Source organism: Rhea pennata, chromosome 9, assembly GCF_028389875.1.
Source record: "Rhea pennata isolate bPtePen1 chromosome 9, bPtePen1.pri, whole genome shotgun sequence".
Lineage (NCBI taxonomy): Eukaryota > Metazoa > Chordata > Aves > Rheiformes > Rheidae > Rhea > Rhea pennata.
In genome coordinates this window covers 1,906,532-1,918,954 of record NC_084671.1, presented here as the reverse complement: position 1 = coordinate 1,918,954, position 12,423 = coordinate 1,906,532, and the positions used below count along the sequence as shown (strand labels likewise).

At 53.0% G+C, this 12,423-nt stretch overlaps 1 protein-coding gene across 1 annotated transcript in view; it reads right to left on the bottom strand.

Annotated features, from left to right (window-relative positions):
- Positions 1-6,265: 6,265 nt before the first annotated feature.
- The window catches only part of TIPARP (TCDD inducible poly(ADP-ribose) polymerase), a 69,153-nt gene continuing 62,995 nt past the window's right edge, over positions 6,266-12,423 (bottom strand). Inside the window, exons 9-10 of the transcript XR_009959268.1 lie at positions 9,904-10,230; positions 6,266-8,992 (exon numbers count right to left, since the gene is read on the bottom strand). The gene's annotated coding sequence lies outside the window, so the exon portion shown is untranslated. The remainder of the gene's footprint in view (positions 8,993-9,903; positions 10,231-12,423) is intronic.

The window sequence follows — 12,423 nt, the reverse complement described above, 5'->3', positions numbered from 1 at the left end:
GGCCCCTCGGCCGCGGAGCGCGGCGCGCCGGGGTGCCGGCGCGGCCCGCCGAGCCTCGCGGACGCTGCCAGCGGAGCGCAAACCGCCTGCTGCTTCCGCGGGTCCCCGCAGAGACCCCGACTCGGCGCGGAGGGCAGCGCCGGCAGGGCTGCCGGGGCGCCCGGGCGAGCACCGCGGCGCGGCACGGCCTTGGCCCTGCCACGAGAAGCGAGTTCCTCCCGGCGAGGTAAACGGCGGCGCTTTCGGCCCCCGCTCCCGGCATGGCCCCGGCACGGCCGAAGCCGACTGCGCCTTCCTGGCTCGCTCGCCTTCCCCCGGGAACCTCCACGTGCCCCGGAGCTGCCATTTGTTTATTTTAGGGATGGCAATCACTAACGTTTAGGTATTGCCTTTCACAGCTCTGAAAATAGAAGTTACAAAATGGTTGCACGTAATCCTCACCACGTAATACCTTCCCGGCCGCGAGGAAGAGAGCAGCCACAGCAGCAACAGGGCACGAACGATTTGGAAATTAACTTCTGATCCGGAGAGCGGCACAACTGCAAGTCATTTACACGGAGCCGTTTTCCTTGACAGACCACTAACTGCACAAAAAGTGGATGAAGAGAAGCATTCCCATCTCGCTGGGAAGGGAAGCTCCGTGTCTCTGGACACTCTGGATCCTGCAGCTGATTTCAGCCTATTTGATTACAACCCCCTTGATCAGTAAGCGAGAATTATACCAAAGTGTTAAAGGCAATTAGTCACGAGGCAAAAATCATTCCCATTTCCAAACACTTACACGTCCCTACAGAACTACTGCCTTTTGCAAGTTCTCCTGTAAAGGAACCAGAAAGTAGGCCATTCCCCAGTTTCCTCAGAAGTGCTGGTCCCCAGCTGCGTGCATCCTCAGGGAGGGAAGCCGGGGCAGACGCGGCCCCTCGCCTCCAGTTAAGCCCGTTATGTTATGTGGCATTACATAATACGTGAAGAAACCTACACTGCTGCTCTGGCATGTTGTTGGTGCACAAGGAAATTAAAACAAATGCGTATGTATGAAAGAAAGCCCTTTTTTGACACCAGGAATGGCCAGTCCCAGGCCGACTGCTAATGCCAAAGTGCAGATAGGCTCTTTTATCTTAGCAAAGAGGAATCCCAGCAGTTCCTGCCACAGTGCTAAAATGCAGCACGCTACAAATAGCGTAGAAAAACTGGATTAAAACCAGCAGTTACAACAAAAGAAAAACAACCCTTGCCTTTTTGTTTGCTCGCTTTTTTGAAAAAAGAGAACGTTAAATTCGATTTGCAGCGCGAAGTTCAGACAGGCCGGGCCGGACAGCCCAGCTCGGGCGCCAGCCTGGCCGCGGCTGCCCCCTCCGCGGGCGGTTTCTGCCGCCGCCGCCGCGGAGCCGGCACAGGCTCCCGCGCACCGACGAGCCGCGGGCAGCCCGAGGGTTAGGAGCGAAGACGACCGCGTGGGTCCCTTCTTCGTCCGTCAGAGCCGGCGTCTGCTGGGGGGTCGTCTGGAGGAAGCGCAGCCTGCTGCGGGCCATTTTCCGCTGTTCAACAGCCAGGATTTTCTGAGCACCATATTTAATGCAATAGCTATGGCTACCTTTGCTTTACCCACCTCAGTCCACAGGACACTTTGCAGAGAAGATGGCTGAATAAACTCAGTCACATTATTCACGCTCTAACAGTGCACGACTTAAAACAAAAAGGAAAACAAAACCAGTGCTAGAGCCTTGTATTAGGAGAGCACTTAGCATCTCTTTAACTTCACTCGTACACTTGAATTGTAGGGAAACCGGTGAGATTTAAATACCTTTCTGACATGACCCTACATGAGAACTGGAGAAACCAGTAACAAATCTCACTTGGTGATGCAGGAAGCTGCTGGCGTTGGGAGTCTTGCGGCCTTTGTACCCATCAGTTTGTGTGCAGGGTGAGACGGCTGGATCGGGGTTGGAACTGCTCCGGGGAAATGGAGAGGTGTCCAGAGCTATCAGACAGGCCCACATGGATCTGGCACAGGGATACGTTTCCCCTCACTCCAGCAGCCTTGTGCCTTTGCACAGCCTCCCTTTCCCACTAAAAAGGGGCCAGACCCTTTTACTTCAGTGCTGGAGGAGCTCTAACTAGTGCCTCCTAGACCAGGCTAGAGCAGCTTCAGTGCTCCTAGAAGGTGACTGTGGCTGAACTAAGCCGTAGGCTGAAATTTGATTGCATAACTATTCAAATAAAGTATTTCAATAACCCGAACCAATAACTGCAAACAGTCTGTGAAGTGACAGAGACGAGTCTTTCTTGAATAAGTTTCATGAGAAGGGAAGTAAAAATACAGACTGAGAAGTTTCATTTCAGTTCTGATTAAGAAGTCAACCTTCTTCAGCTGACATTCGCCCAAGCAGGACGGATCTCACTGCGCGCTGAGAGGGACAATGTTCTTCTGCTCATTTGCCGTGAAAGGAACACAAGAAACATTTGAGAAGGAGCCAAAACGTCTTTGATCTACAAGGGCCAAGACAGTGTGGTATTTCATTAGAAACCTCATGTACAAGCTGCTGCTTGCTGATAGAATACAATGCAGATGCTACCTATTGAAATACTAAATTGATTGGACATAATCCAACACACTGTCTCAAACGCAGATTCTGCACTTGCTTTGAACTCCTCTCGTTAACACAACACACAGATTTGTCTCCTGAAGCTGTACAAGCATAACTCAGACAGCAGCCACCCAGATTACTACCCAGCAAGGCCACCCGGCACCGCAGCAGCCTGCTGAAGCAGCTCGTGCTGAAGCAAAACTTACAACAGATGCAAAACTAGTCTGAGGCTTAAAAATCCATTTATGCAAAATTCACAGCAAAATTTCATTCCTAGGTAGCACACTATTTAAAAGAAATCAAGGTTGCTGTTATCATTGAAACTACCCAGCCTCGAGCAGCAGTTCAGTAACACGACTGAATTCTGTTCCTGTCTTCTAACCCACCAGCCTCTCCCGAAGGACGTCAGCAGCGGACGTGGCTCTGAACCACCATGCATCAGACTCACAGGGGACATCGTTCAAATTCACTATCGTTGAAAGGCCAAGCGGTTCGGAGGTGCCCTGAGAAGCCGGCGAGGTTTGTGAGCGCTGGTGGGGGGGCTGCTCGCTGCCTGCCTGCCGCGGGTGCTGAGGCAGGCCCGTCACCCGCGCACACCCTCGCCCCGCCGCTTGCTGCACTCACTCTTGCAAGGCAGAATCTGCGTTTTGCCACACGAGCCCACGTGGTGCATGAAATTTAATAATGAATTAGTATTTCTGGAGAAGAGGCTATCTCTAGCAAAGTGATAATTCCAGCAATTTTTGAGGGAGACAGAGACCAGGGTGAGGGAAGAAGGTCTATTACAAGTCGACGGACTGCTTCCCCTCCTGTCCCTGCAAGGAGGGTGCCAGGCCCACATACATACATCTGTGGTCCTGGGCACCTTCCAGATGCGTTTTGGAAAACGCAGGAAATTGATGCCAGGGGGCAAATATTCATTCCTCCCGTCTTCCCTCCCAGAGCAAGCGCTGCGGCTCTCTCCGGCTAGACTCGCTTCCTGCCGAATGCTGTTGCTCGCCTCAGCATCATCTGCGGCCTGGAGCTCTGGCTCAGCTTAGCGCACAGCAGAAATATGACTAAAACATGTGCAAGTGGGGAAAAACAAACAAAAAAAGCCTACCAGATGCTTGGGACACAAACCTAAAGAGCACGGGACTCACAGGAGTAGCTGACGCTTGTGTTTCACTTCCAAGCCAGGCCAGAGGAGCTGCAAACTTGTCCCTGAAGCAGGAGTGTGGTGCTTTGATGCCCCGTCCCACCAGAGCCATGACTGAGCTCGGCACATTTGTATCCTAGAGCTGTCCGGTGTAGGAGACGCTGGAGGTGATGAGAACTTCAGCCATTCGTGGCATCGAGGAAGCTCCCTCTTTATTTCTCCCTGTCCATCGGGGACGGCAGTATCCTGCACCCCCAGCTTGCTGACGGTGCTTCTCCCCGACGCCGACATGCCCAGCCGAGCCCCTGGCACGCTCCCCCTCCGTCGCCCCTCCGATGACACCCGGGGCAGGTTCACCGGGCGCGCTGTGCTCCTGGCCGTGGCGCTGACCGCCTCGGCTTCGCCGGCCCTAGCCCTAGCCTGCACCTCGTCACTGTCCTCTCTAGGCTTTGTGTCCGGCGTTGCCTCCAAGCTCCCTTCCTAGGCTCGGAGCAGCAGGCCACAGTCCCTGCAGAGGGAAGCTCGCGGATAGGAACGACCTGTTGTGGCATTTCTACATCTCGTCGTGCTTTCTTAAACTGTTAATGTATTTTTGAAGTGTGAAGTAATCAGTGAAAATCATTTATTTAGCGCTCTAGCAGCTTTTGACAGAGCCCCTCATGGGAAGCTCTTAGTAAAACATACAGTCTGCAGGGGAGAAGTAAAATCTGGCTGTGAAATAACTGCCCCGTGCGTGAGAGCACGCAGGACAGCGAGAGAGAGGAGAAATGGGCCGATACCACACGGGGAAGAGCAGCCAGGCTAAGGAGGATACTTGCTAGCATTTTTGTTAATGCTAACTTAGAAGCTGCAGCGAAGAGCCAGGTTAGTCAGCACCACGAGAGGGTTAGAAAATGGCAGGACGGTGGCAGCGGGACTGACTGAGCAGTGCGGCAGCACACGCGGCGCGGTGGGGACAGGCGGATGCTGCGTATCAGCAGAACAATCTGAACAGCTCACACACTGACTCGTAGCTGTTGTAACAACGTCTGGACATCTGGGAAGGGCGGATGAGCGTCGCGTGGTATCTAGCAAGCCTGAAGCAAGAGCCTTGGCTCGGGCTTTTGGAGCCCTTTGCTGCTGCCAGTAATTAAGTTGTTTGCATTCTGGCCCCAACAGCCAGGAGAATTTGGGGCCAGATTCCTCCTCAGCCTAATTCTACCGATCGCAGACACAAGCTGGACCCTGTAGACTCTAAGCTCACCAGCAGGGACTTAGCAGCCCCGGGATCAGAGCGCACGCCCAGCAGCAGAGGGGCGGCCCGGCGGCAGCGCCCGCGGGAGGGACCCGCGCGCCCCTCCGCCGCGGTGCTCCCCGGCGGCGGTCAGGCCTGCGCGGCGGCGGCGGCGGCGGCTCGGCTCGGCCGGCCACCTCTGCGCCTGCTGTCTAACGCTGCTGCCCCCCAACCAGCAGCAGAGAGGAGCAACGGGACCACTTTGGAGCGATGCGCCCGCTCTCCTCTTCGCCTTCTCCGGTCGCGAGCAGTAGAGGCCTGACCCCTTCTCTTTGGCTGAATAACGACCAAATCTGGGGTGGTGCTAAAAACGCTTCCCGAAGGAAGACCAACACTGATGCTAGTGCTTCGCTGTCCCTTGGTGTGCGCAGAAGCCACCTCCTTAGGGCTGCCCCCGGGAGCCGCTGCTCTGCCGCGAGACGCACAAGAGCCGCGGGACGCGTTTGCTGGGCCAGCGAGCGCTGTTTGCGTCCGGCGCTTGGTCAGCATCCGCTGCTGACTCCAGCATTAGCGTAATGGCATTAGACCGCGTCGCTTTTAAGCAACCCTCTGCCTGCAGACTTCTTCTCCCTTCCGCTGCTTGGACGCCCAAGCAGCCCCCGACAAAGCTGCTAGGTGCCGCCCGCGCGGCGCAGCGCCCCGTGCCCGAGCACGCGCCCTCCGCGCGCTCCGCAGAGCGCATCCGGCTGCACGAGCATCGCTCGGTGGCAGAGCAAGCCATCTCCCGCTGCTGTGAAGAAGACGATTTCACAGCTCGAGCAATAAATTCAACCTGCCCCCTACCATCGCCCTCTCACAAGGAAATCCTTTATTAGAGGGGTGCGATAAAAAGAATTAGCCTCCTTTTTCTGGATGATGGCCAACGCAGAGAGAGGTTAGACGTGGCAGGGAGCGACTGCGAAAGGTTAAGCGAAGTTCACTGAAAGGCCCCGTGCAGATTTGGCTGTCTCAGCATTTTAGGGCTTATGTTAAAAACCCGGAGCGCCGGAGAGCAAGCAGGAATGTTTGGTAGGTACAGCTGGTCACCATTACGAGAGCAGGTTGCCAGCAGTGCTGTTCTTCTGCCCGCTCGGAGTAGCGAATGTCTTGTAATGTTCAACTGCTGTTGTAAATGAGCCAGTGAGCCACACTGCAACGCACGGCGTGTTTGCAATACAAAACAATATTTGTCATTTAACTGGTATGCTGCTTGCAATAATTATTCATTTTTGTATATTAGAAAAGCTAAAGGCTTCCAGAACGTTGTAAAAAATGTAGACTCCTATAAACACTTCTACAGTTTTATTGCATATTTCTAAAATCTGTTTCGCATGCTTAATGCTCTGGCAATGGAAACTGTGCAGGAGTGAGAGAGGAAGAAGCTGATGCATCTCAGTAGGAGTCTTCTGACTTCCAGAGATCACAACCAAAGATTATCTGGAAAAGGCATCAGTAAGCATACTGGCCTCACACTTACCCGGGTGAAATTAAAGCCATTTAGTCCGACAAAGCAAAAGTTGAGTTCATGGGAAATAAACAAGGAATTTGATTCCATACTGGTATTTACTGAAAATTTCCTTACCAAGTCCTTCATGCAACTTGGCATGACAGGAGTTCTAGGAAGGTGTTTGCAATAAGAAGCTGTCCTGTTGGGCAAGAGTATGAACTCTTGCATAAAATTTAGTTGCTTAAGATTTTTCTGAAAAAGGTCCTAGTTCTTGTACATCTGTACATGGTTTGTCTAGGCATGCAAAACGAAGAAAACCTGCAAGTCTGCAGTGCTGAAATATCATTGCATTTAAATACCAGAATTTACTTTTTTAGGAAGAAAAGAATATAAAATGCCTTACAAACACAGGCCCGATTCACAACATTATCACAGTTGTTTAAATTCTTACCCTGCCTCCCAGCTCCTAAAATAAATTAACATGACAGCAGTGGCCCAGGCTATCCTTATACACAGTAGCTGCAGAACTGAAGATCCCAGATTCGGAGCATTTGGGGGATTTTGAAGCTGGAGCTGAATGTCTCCCTTCATACAGGGACTTCTGAGGTACACTTCCAGATTCGAGGCAGCTCTTCGCTTTAGTGGTTGGACATAAATCCAAAGGACCTGGATTCTGGCTAACGCCCCTCACGCCCGCCGCAGCAGTGCACGCGCCTCTCCCAGGACGCGGCGCGGTGACTCGCAAGACACAGCAGCACCGGGCAGGGAGGCGAGGACAGCGGGGGCTGAAAGCCCCGGGCCCTCCACGGGGCAGAGCCCCCTGCAAGGAGGTTTTGCAGCTTTTCCGCTGTTCCTTAGCACGAGCGTTTTGGCAGAGCCGTGGTTCAGGACGCAGACAGAACCTCACCTGCTGCACTACGAGCCCTCTCTCCGTGCTCCTTCGGAGATACCCTTTCTCAGGGCTGATAAAAACGCTGCTACTGCTTTTCTCCTGGCTCTGACAGGATCGGTCGTAACCTGAAGCACTCCGGCTGGAGGTAACAAACACTGAAGAATGATACTGTGCAATATTCTGGCCAAGAATGTTTCCATTGTGTTCATGGCAAAGTCTTATTTTCAGTAGCCTACTGTTTAAATGGATGAGCCTGAAACTTGGCACAGAGGGTCTGTTAAGGTGTACAATTATTCCTGTTAGTATCATTTCGCAGCGACTTTAGTTTAGCAAAGTTATTTTTGGCAGGCATGAATCCTTCTGGCTATCAGTAGCGTCAGTACGTTACGTTATCTATTTTTTGGCATGAGACTCATTTTAAGTTCTTATATTTAGGTACCACATGCCCAGTTACTATTCCTCCAGGCTGTTTCCTAGGAAATTTTACTAAACATACAAGTTCCTGCAAGAAGACAATAGCTCCGGAATGGCTGTTTATAGCAGGTGTTGGAACTGCTCCCTTCTCCGCAGTTTCAGGGTCTTTTTATATCAGCTGAATGAAGGCAAATAAATATTGCCTTGCAGAGAGCAAATTCCAAGTGCTCCTTGCACGCTGTGCACCGGCACGGTAAGACTGCCCTTTCTAAAAGCAAAGGGGCAATAATTTCACAACAGCCATCTCTAACTCGGGACTTTATTCATGTGTTTCCCTTCCAGACCTAAACACTTAGAGTTGAATTCTTCAAAGTGCTGAGCATCCACAGCCCCCAAAAGGGCAGGACAGTCCACTGATGCAGACACTCGTTTGGAAACTCACTGCTGGGCTGTGCCCACTGGGAGGACCATAAAAGAAGAGAATTTGCTACTAAGGAATAGTAGCAGGGAGATGGGCTCCCTGCTCCTAGTTCAAATTTCCTATTTCTCCATGAGAATCAGTACTGCTCCTGTGCTGGGCAGCCACCACCAAGCCCAGCTAAAGCTCTGTCAACTTTTCATGGCTTGCCTCAAGGGATTCTGTAATCCTACTAGAGTGTTTTTCAAGATTTTGTGTAGCTTCTCAGCTATACTGTGTTTGGAAGTCTGTTAACTGGCACTCTTTCCCAACCCAGGCTCAAAATACAAAGCAGGTTCAGGGCAGTCTGCACAGCATTGCTGAACTGTAATGTTTTTATCAAAGCATTTGTGTAAGATGCTCATAAACGCCTGCAAGATGTCCCCTTTTGAAGTGCACCATTTGAGGGACTACAGCAAATCTCCTTCGCTCAGATCCAATATGTATCTCTGCCACTTCATTCTGGAATAACATACAGGAATTCTGGCCAAAAAAAAAGCCTGTCTACCGCTTTCCTGCATGAATTAAAGGGTCTCCTTATAGGGGCTGAAGGCAGCACATTCAAATTCTGCAGCGTTGTCACAGCTCCGCTCTGGTATGCTGAAGAGCCGGAGTTCATGCGGCCAGGGGAAGGGGCAGGGACCGTAAAGGGTCTTCTCTGCTCTCCCTTCTCTGCTGCTCTGGCCCGTGAGTCCCCAGCTAGTTGCACTGCTGTCGAGCGCCCTGCACAGGAGTCAGGCAGGGCTGGGCTAAACATGGTTCTCAAGGGCCACTTCAGGCTCCATTAGCTTAGGTATTGCATACCTGGAAAAAAAAGAAAAAAGAAAACGCTATCACAGCTATCAGAGCATTCAGCCTCCATCGCAACTACTCACGCAAACGCGGCGAGCAAAACCAGGCCCTGGCAGCGTGGTCCTCCAAATTCGAAACCTTTTTCAGCAAACATTCCTTGGGACTAGGCGAGTTGTGCCTAGGTGTGCGCTGCAACCACACTAGACCACTCGTGTCAACTCTTTTGATTAAGCATATATACAGGCGAGTTTGGTGAGCAAACTGTAAAAAATCAGTGTATGTTTGAAGTGGTAGCTGACGGGATTGGGGGAGGTACTGTCACAAAACTGAAATTAGCTTGGCCTTCTGGATATGCAGCCACTAGAAAAACCAAAATGAAAGGTTTCCATCAAGTGGGGAGGTCAGCCTTCCATTTCCCACAGCTGAGATACTGCAGAAGTTGGAGAACTGGGGGACGGAGGCGGGGGGTGGAGAAACCTGCTCGTTAGGTGGCATTACAGTAGAGCGCACTGCGTCACACATCCCAGCACATCTGACACGAAGCAGAGAAGAAAAAATCCCCGCAGAGAGGATTTGGTAAGATTCTGCAAGGAATCGACGAGGCTTGCCTCCCAGCATGTTGTTGCCTATCAATTTCAGAGAGAGGAAACTCAAGAAAAATATTCATTTTTCAAAAAAAGACAAGAGCACCAGCACAGCTGTTCCCTGGGAAGCTCTTGGGGTAACTAACTGGTCCTTCCCTGTAGTGCATGGGGGACTGGAGCCACACGGTCCTTGGAGGTGGCCCCTACAATGCCCACAAACCCACGGCGTGTCAGCCGTGCCAGAGCCCACACTTGCAATTGCTCCTCTGTTAGAGCATGTGGGACCGCACATGAGATGGCCACACCAGAAAAGGGGTGGGGTGAGACGCAAGCACTTACAGCCAGTCTAGAGACCTCTTCTTCACAGGAGGGCATCTTCACAGAAACAAGACAGACCACAAGATACAAAGATTTTTCACTAGACATGACCTGAGCCTCAAGAAGGTTTCATACTCTTCTGTGTTTCTTGTGCTCTCCTCCGAACATCTGCTATTGGGGGCAGCAGAGTGCCAGGTGGACCTTCGGCACGATCCAGTACAGCCGTTCTTACAGGACATCAGGTGCTGAGGCCATGGGCTGTCTTGATGGAGCACTCTGAAAGCGCAGACCAGGCTGAGGAGAAAGCACCTGCATGTAGTACTAATGTAGGTCTTGCTGCTCCAACGCCTGTGCATAAAGAAATACATCAGAGTATTTACCAAAAATTGCCGGTGTGTAAGCTATAATTTAAGGGGACTGGCAGCAGAGCTAATCCATATATGCATATTTCAATTTGAGAGCTGTTTTGACAGCTCTTTGGTAACATCCCATTTTAGGTTCGCTCTGCGAACACTGTTCAGCAGGAACTATTTATAGATGAGTAAACAACGCGTCATATGCAATCTGCAGGCGAACAATTATGGTAAAGAGCGGTTTGTCCGAGCTGACTGTGGCTGTTATCTTTCTGCAGCGGATTAAAGTGGTTCCGACCTACTGCAGAGCTGATCTGCGGATTAAGGTTGAGCACGAACCTGCGCTCCTGGCGAGGGGAAGGGCTCGCTGGCCAGCACAGTCAGCTGGCTGCACTGCGGCCACGGAAATACCGAATACCACGGAAATCCCTCCTCACCCCCCAAGCAGGCCCTCGGCGGGGAGGCCGCTCCGCCGGCGGAAGCGTGCGCGTGAGCAGCTGCCCCGCGGCGAAACGAGGGCCCTGCGGTTGGGCCCTTGCTGCGGAGGGACCGGAGCGATGCCGGGCTTTTGCAGAGGAGACGAGCACGCCCGCAGGTCGTCGGAGCGGGTCGCTCGGCCGCTGCTCTGCGGCCGCTAGCGCTAAAACGCAGAGGGAAGGCTCCGCCGGGGAAGCGCAGTCGCGCCTCGCCCCCGGATCACCGACCGCCGCTCGCACGCAGCCCGCGCTCGTCTAAGCTCTTCAGCCAGTAAGAGTTTCCACTGGAAACGTCACCTCTCTCCACATCTTCCCCGTCCCGAGGGCGCACGCACAACTGCCCCCTCGCCGCTAGGCCAGCCGCCGAGGCGGGCCGCGCCGGCGCCGAGGGAGCGCGCGTGCGCGCGGCGCTGGCACCGCCCGCCGCTCCTTGCCTCCGCGTCTTTCCTTGATGTCAGATTTAACCGGACAGCAATGGATTTCACGTGAAAAGCGCCCTCCTGCCAGAAACACGTGCACTCAGGAGGCGCAGGGCCGGACGGGACGGACAGTCCTTCCTCTGCTCCTCCCTGCGTGACAGCACAGCAGTGAGGTTAAGCAGCAGAAGGGCAGAGCTGCAAGGTCATTTTCCTGTTGAGAGTCTTTCCTTGGCAAACAAGAGTGGTTTTCACGTGATCGCGGAGCTCACCCCCCCCCACACACACAGTGCTTGTGTGTTTAAGCGGCAGTGTCACTATGTCACTCCCTTTTCCATCTGTTAACCTCCAATAAAGCTGTTTTTAATAGTCTGTTGATACTGAATTAATAAGGACGCTTGTTAAATTCAAATTCACTACGCATTTAAAATGCAGCTATTTGCAAGCGCGCATCCTCCATACGTGAGGCGGCTGCGCGTGCGGACCTGCCGCAGGCTCTGGTCACCGCCGGGCACCTCGCGCGTCTCGGCGCCGCGGAGAGGCGTTGCTCACGAGCGAGGCATCGGGGCTCTCGGCACGCAAGGGGAAGTGTGCTCCTCACTGGAAAAGCACGGACCCAGGCGTTATTTGCGTTACAGCTGTGCCCAGGGGCTCAACAGACCTCGGGGCTCCCGGGCGCCAGGCACGGACAAGCACACGGCCAGAAGCGCTGTCCCGAAGAGCTCCGGGCTGAGGATGCAGGCAGGCTACGGGGAGGAAACGGCGGGCGGCAAGGGGACGTGACTCAGGCGGGATCAGCAGCAAAGCTGGAAACCTGGAACAAGACCGCGGTTTCCCGATTCACAGGCGATCGTCCCTCTAACCACGCCGCGCGGCACGGGTAGTTACACTGCAGCAGCCTCGCAGCGTGCCCCTGCCACGCAGTCCCGCCCCGACGATCATCAATTCCGGTATAATTTAGTTGCAGATCACAAACTCAGCATGAGTCAGTAACGGCAGCTCTTGCAAAAAAAGAGCAAACAACAAATTTGTTTTGTATAAATACAGGAATTGCTGAAGGATACGTGAAGCAATCCTTCGGCTGCTCTCAGCTCCACAGGGCCGCAGCCTGGGGCTCCAGGCATGAAAGAAGGTACAACCCCCCCTGGGAAAACTAAGAGAAGGGAAAGAGAAATGATGGGAGCTCTGACGAGCCCGACCTGTGGGGAAAGGCTGAGAGAACTGGGTTTGTTTAGGCTACAGAAGATAAGACTGAGGCACAACATGACAGCACTTTTAAGTATGCAAAAAGTGGCT